Source organism: Salvia hispanica, chromosome 4 (genome assembly GCF_023119035.1).
Source record: "Salvia hispanica cultivar TCC Black 2014 chromosome 4, UniMelb_Shisp_WGS_1.0, whole genome shotgun sequence".
NCBI classification, from domain to species: Eukaryota; Viridiplantae; Streptophyta; class Magnoliopsida; order Lamiales; family Lamiaceae; genus Salvia; species Salvia hispanica.
Genome location: NC_062968.1, coordinates 22,848,960 through 22,856,292, shown reverse-complemented (window position 1 = coordinate 22,856,292; position 7,333 = coordinate 22,848,960).

Genomic DNA, 7,333 nt, shown 5'->3' with positions numbered 1-7,333 from the left:
TGAATAGCAGATTGACTGTCAGAATATACAACAGGCAAAGACTTAATAAAATTCAGTTCAGAGAGCACTCCCTTGAGCCAAATGGCTTCTTTCATGGCTTCTGTTATAGCAATGTATTCAGACTCAGTTGTTGATAAAGCCACTATGTGTTGGAGTTGAGACTTCCAGCTGATACAAGACCTGCACACAGTAAAAGCATAGGAAGTAGTGGACTTTCTCTTGTCCCTATCATTAGCATAGTTAGAATCCACATAGCCACACAACTCAACACCATCATCACACTTTGAGTAACACAGACCATACTTAGAAGTATGTTTCAAGTATCTCAACAACCATTTCAAAGCTTCCCAATGCACAGGGCCTGGATTAGACATATATCTACTAAGCACAGAGACAGCATAAGCAATATCAGGTCTGGTACTGACCATTAAGTACATCACAGAACCAATAGCATTTGCATAGGGAATCTTTTTCATGGCAGCAATATCATCATCAGACTTAGGACAAAGATCTTTACTCAGTAAAAAATGTGCAGCTAAAGGGAACAGAAGCAGTTTTAGCAGCAGCCATATTAAACTTTTGAAGAATCTTTTGCACATAAGGCTCTTGGTGAAGCACCAGGATAGACTTCTTTCTATCCCTGAAAATATTTATCCCCAATATTTTCTGAGCATCACCAAGGTCCTTCATGTCAAAGTTCTCACACAGAGCAGTTTGCACAAACTTGATAGACTTTAAACATGGTCCCATAATCAGCATGTCATCCACATAAAGTAACAGAAACACAGGAACACTACCAAGGTTCTTAACATATAAGCATGCATCAAAGGTGCTCCTAACAAAGCCTAGCTTCTGCATACAAGAGTTAAATTTGATGTTCCACTGTCTAGGAGACTGCTTCAAACCATATAAAGCCTTTTTCAACAAGCAAACATGATTGGGAAATTTAGGGTCAACAAAACCTTCAGGCTGTTTCATATAAATGGGTTTATCAAGATCACCATGAAGGAAAGCAGTTTTAACATCCATCTGTTTCATTTCCCAATTGAAGTGAGCACATAAGGCTAACATAAGTCTGACTGTGGTAAATTTTACAACAGGGGCAAAGATCTCAGTGTAGTCTACCCCCTCTTGCTGAGTAAACCCTTTGGCCACTAACCTGGCCTTGTACCTAAAACCATCTATTTCATTTTTAAGCTTATAAAGCCATCTGCAATCAACAACAGTGGCACCAACAGGTAAGGGCACAAGAATCCAAGTTTGGTTTATCAACAAGGAATGCATTTCATCTTTCATAGCCTTAAGCCACAAATTCCAGGCTTTAGACTTCTGAGCCTGCTTATAGGTCTGGGGTTCATCCCCATCAGATTCAAAAACATTGAAAGCAAGAGCAAGCAAGTTAACCAAACCAGTGTACCTAACAGGGGGGTTATGAGGCCTTCTTACCCTATCCCTAGATAACACATAATCATGCAAGTTTGGCTCATCAACTACAGCACTATCTTGGACAACAGTTGAATCAGGGGGTGCATCAATATGATCTACATCTACTGGGTCCTCAGCATGGTCACCATCAGGTCCAGGAGTTGGATCAGTGATCCAAACCTGCTCCACCTCACTTGAGGCACCAGTAGGAATCTCCACCTCACTTTGACTGTGGGTAGGAGACTCACTGGATAGAGCAGACTCCCAAGAGGGTCTAAGGCAAGGGAATTCAGTTTCATTAAAGACAACATCCCTGCTAATTATAACCCTGAACCCTGGTTCATCCCTCAGCCATACCCTATACCCTTTAACACCATCAGGGTATCCCAGAAAAACACCTTTCCTAGACCTAGGATCAAGTTTATCAACCTTCTGATGAGTAAAGGCAGAGCAACCAAAGACTCTTAGATGAGAAAAATCAATTCTTTTACCAGAAAACACAGACTCAGGACATTTTCCTTTCAAAGGTACAGAAGGTGATCTATTCACCAAATAGCAAGCAGTAAGAAGAGCTTCCCCCCAAAACTTTTTAGAAAGACCACTTTTAGAAAGAAGGCACCTAACTTTTTCAAGCAGGGTCCTATTCATCCTCTCAGCTACTCCATTTTGCTGAGGGGTATAAGGAACAGTTTTGTGCCTCTTAATACCATAAGAGACACAAAGACTATCCATCTGAGCATTACAGAACTCCAACCCATTGTCAGTTCTGATAGCCTTGATGGATCTACCAGTTTGGTTTTCAATCAAGCATTTCCAATTTTTAAAAGTGTCAAAAACATCAGACTTTTGCTTTAAAAGAAAACACCAGACCTTTCTAGAAAAGTCATCTATAACAGATAAGAAATAGACAGACCTTGAATGGGTAGTCACAGAAGCTGGTCCCCACACATCCATGTGTAGGTACTCAAGAACTCCTTTACTGATACATTCAGTAACAGGAGAGGGAAAAGACACTCTATGTTGCTTACCTAACACACAGGTATCACAGAAAGGAAGATCACTTTGAAAATCTTTTGAGGGGAGAAGCTGATCCTTTTTCAAAATTTTCAAGCCCTTATCACTCATGTGTCCAAGCCTATTGTGCCATAATAAAGTCTTGGAATCATTTACTACATTTGCAGAACTGTTATTATCACATAGGGACTGAGCAGAACACACATACAAGTTATACTTTTTGAAAGCTTTGAAAACACATAGAGACCCCTTAAAGATTTTCATAACCCCCTGCCCCCATCTTCCCTCAAAACCATCTTTTTCAAGAGAAGAACATGAGAGCAGATTATAGCAAAGATCAGGGACATACTTCACATTTTCCAACTTCAAAGTAAAACCATTTTCAAATTTCAAACACACAGTCCCAACCCCAAGAATTTGACACTTTTTATCATTTGCCATTGAGACAAATGAGTCAGAAACAGGTTTGAAATCAGAGTACAAACTTTTGAAAGGAGAAATATGAAAGGTACATCCTGAATCAATCAACCAGTCAGTTTGGGCAAAAGAGCAAGCAGAGGCAGAATTCACAGAGAACATATCATGATTCATAAAACAAACTCCTTCAGAATCATCATTTTTAGCAAGATTGGCAAGAGCATCCCCATTTTCATTATAAGACTTTGCCTTTTTAGGCTTTGTACATTCTTTCTTATAATGACCAAGTTCACCACAATTAAAGCACTTCCTGTTGTTCTTATTGGGGTTCCTACTCTTAGACCTAGACTTTCCTCTGTTTGACTTTTCCCATTGTCATTTTGCTTCCCATTGTTATCACCCTTGAATCTAGATCTACCTCTAACATTCATGGCTTTATTTTGACTGGTTTTAACCTCATTATTCTCCCTAAGTTCAAGTTCTTTAGACTTAAGAGAGCTAATGATCAACTCAATGGGAGCAGAATCCCTCCCATACTTAATAGCAGCCTTCACATCACTGTATAAGTCAGGGATAGCATTCATTAAAGCTATGCTAGTATATTCATCAATGGTTTTATCACCAGCACGTTTAATGTCTTGAACAAGCTTTTGAAACCTGTCCACATTGTCATCAATGTCCTTAGTAAGATCAAGCTTAAATTTGAAGAGTTTTTCCAACAAATACATCCTACTAGACATGAAAGTCTCAGTATACAAGGTTTCAAGAGTTTTCCACAGTTCAGAAGCAGAATCAATAGTTCCAACCTTCCTTATGACAGAATCACTCAGGTTGAGGATAATAGTTGACCTTGCCAACTCATTCATTTCAGCTTTCTTTTCCTCTGATTCAGTTTCTGGAATAGTATTTTCAACAGCTTTGAAAACTTTTTGCTGTATTAAAATGCACTTAGTCTTTTGCTTCCAAATGCTAAAATCATTTTTACCATTGAAGGGAGTAATCCCAACAACTGGAGCAGCCATTTTGAAAACAAAAGGTTTTTGGCAACACACACAGGAAAAAGAAAAGAAACACACAAGGCACAGCACACAACCCTGCACTAACAAACTTTTGATGAGCTAAAAGCCACAGAGAACTCACCAATAAAACAAGAAAAGCAGGGATTTGCTAATCTAGGACTCCACAGAAGAGCAAGTAATCAGTCAAGATCACACACAAGCATGCACACACAGGTGGTTAGCAAAGAATGTGTCCAAGAATGTACCCAGCTCAAGTACAGAGATCCTCCCTATCTGTCACGAGCACCCTGGCTAGAGGATTTCCCAGTTCACAAGCACTCAATGAATGAGGGCGCAGGGGGTCACTCTAGGCAGTTTGGAATAGCACTTGGTGGATAGGTAACTTTCTTTTACAAGCAGTACAAGAAAGAATCCAGAACACACAATTTGCCAACTCTTAAAACACACCAAAGCACACCACAGCGGAAGAAGAGGGAAAGCAATAAAGCACCTTGGAAAACAGTAAGTCCTAGAAGACCTATACAAGAAAACAAGAGCAGATAGCCTAAAGCCGCGGCAAGCGACTACTACCAGCAACAACTGCCCACCCCTAAAACTAGAAAGCAGTAAGAGTTTAAGGGTTTTAGCCAATTTACCAGAGCGAATATCCTTCGTTAAGGAATACTCGTGTTACCTCAGGGCCTATACCGGAGGCCGAGCTTTACTCTGAAGAGCCCACCTCCTTAATTTGCGACCCGGCGCGCCCAAGTGATCCCCCCGTGGCTCTGATACCACTGTTGGGTCTCGGTCACTCGGGATTCGCTAATTACCGGGACCTCTTTATTGCAATTGATCTGAGATGGCTAATCTCAGAGTTACAAGCCAAGATACAATGTATACAATCGAACTATACAATCAATAGATGCTACAGGTTACAAAGAAAACCCTAACACTAATCAGAAGCCTTGACCGGTTCTGATTCCATAGCTAGATCCTTAGTAATCGTCCTGCACACTCAAGTAGATTGTTAGTAAGACAAGAAGTAAGATCCTAAAGGATCTATAACCCGAAGTGACAAACAAGATAGAGTAAACCGCGGGACTTTGGCTCAGGTTGCACAAGCAACTTCACAAGGGCCAAGAACCTCCTCTATCTTCACCACGAGTCACAAGAGAGCACAGCGAGACAAACCAGACCCCAAAACCCTAGGAGCCTACCGATTGCTACTTCGCACCGGCTACCTCTCACACGAGATCACAATCACAAGTCAGAATCACCTCCGCAAAGTCTAGAGGCCACAAGTCTCTCAACACTCAAGAAATCGCTCGAAGATCTTCACCTAAAACCGCCAGACTTGAACTTAACCGCTCAAAAAAGGCTAACTGGATCTATCAACACAGGAGTTGACGGATCTACACTCTTCACTCACAGAACCAGAGAGAAGAAGTCACCGGAGAAGAAGATCGGCGAAGAACAGAGATGAGAGAGAGAGAATTCTAGAGAGAAGGCGGAGATCGAAGGCTGAAAGAGAGAGAGTGAACAAATTAGGTCAGAATGTGAGAAGTCATCTGACTTATCTCACAACACAAACACAACTCCAGATCAACGGCTCAGGAGCATAATCCTCGTGGAGTTGCCACGCGGCAGCAATCAGTGCTCCCAGGTAAGTAACGGGCCAAACCAACAATTGGGCCATTACACAAGTTCTGGGCCTAGAATTAAATCAGCCCAAAGCTTTTAATTCACTGAGCCCAAACACCATTGGGGTCCATTTATCCCACACTCATAATTGATTCGATTTCACTATTGATCGCTTCTTGCCAGAATGGCGCATCTGGACCAGACAACGCTTCTACCAACGACTTTGGTTCGTCATCCAACATAAAAGTTATGAAGTCGGGACCAAATGTCTTAGCAATTTTAACTCTTTTACCACGTCTTGGTTCTATATCCTCAGGACTTGACCTCGTCCTTTTTGGAGGATTAGAACTAGTGGGTTCATCCATTATTCTTTCACTCGAACGATCCTCCTGCCTCTTGCAAGGGTACACATTCTCAAAGAATATAGCATTTCTTGACTCAATTGTTGTTCCTTCAGCCACGCCAGACAGAACTGACCTTTAGACTAGGAAACGATATGCACTACTATTAAGTGCATGGCCAATAAAGATACAATCGACTGTTTTAGGGCCTATTGCAACTTGCTTCGGAGGTGGCACTTCTACCTTCGCTAAGCACCCCCATACTTTGAGGTATGAATACGATGCCTTTCCACAACTCATAGGGAGTCACATCCCTATTTTTTAGTGGAATCTTATTCAGGATATAATTTGCCGTTAACACAGCCTCCCCCCACATGTTCTGGGGTAAACATGAATTAATCAACATAGCATTCATCATCTCTTTAAGTGTTCGATTTTTGCATTCAGCAACACCATTCGACTGAGTAGAATATGGAGCTGTGGTTTGGTGAATTATACCACTGGCATGGCATAATTATGCAAACGGCGCTAACATACTCACCACCTCTATCACTTCGAACACACATAATTCGACAATTAAGTTGATTTTCGGCTTCATTTTTTAAGTCTTTAAACGCTTCAATTGTCTCATCATTACTTCTTAATAAGTAAAGGTAACAATACCTTGTGCAATCATCTATAAATGTGATGAAATACTTTTTACCACCTCATGTTTGCACAAATTTCAAATCACATATGTCTGTATGGATCAACTCAAGAGGTTTTGTGCTCCGCTCTACCGAATAGAACGACAAATTAAGATTTGCTAATCTTTTTTCTTGTGAGTTAAACTTATCAACTTCACATTTTTCTTCACATTTTTCTTGTGAGTTGTGGTTTTGTGCTCCACTCTACCAAATGGAACGTATGTATGGATCAACTTCACATTTTTCTTGTGAGTTAAACTTATCAACTTTTAGCAAATTAAGATTTTCTAATATTTTTATAGCATTTAGATTTACATGTCCTAATCTATTATTCCCTAAATCAGAGCTCTCAAGCAAATAAGAGGATGTGTCATCTTCCTTATTGCTTATTCCTTTTCCACGGTGGATGACTGTAACATTTAGCTCAAAAAGCCCATTCACTAGGTGGCCTTCACCAATTAACTTCCCATGCTTGGTCAATATAACCTTTTCACCCTCAAATTCTAGTGAAAATCCATGATTTACTAGAAGTGAGTCTGACACCAAATTATTTCGGATGTCTAGGACATGCAGCACATCCTTAAGGGTAAGAACCTTTCCAGATCCTAGTTTTAGGAACACATTACCCACACCAACCACCTTAGAAGAGACTTGGTTTCCCATGCGTACTTTTCTACCTCCAACAGATTTGTAAGTAGAAAAAACGCTTCTCTCGGAGCACACATGACATGTGGCACCCGTATAAACAAATCATTCATTTGGATTATTACCACGGTCCACGTCGGAGACCATTGTGACCACCTCGTGATCT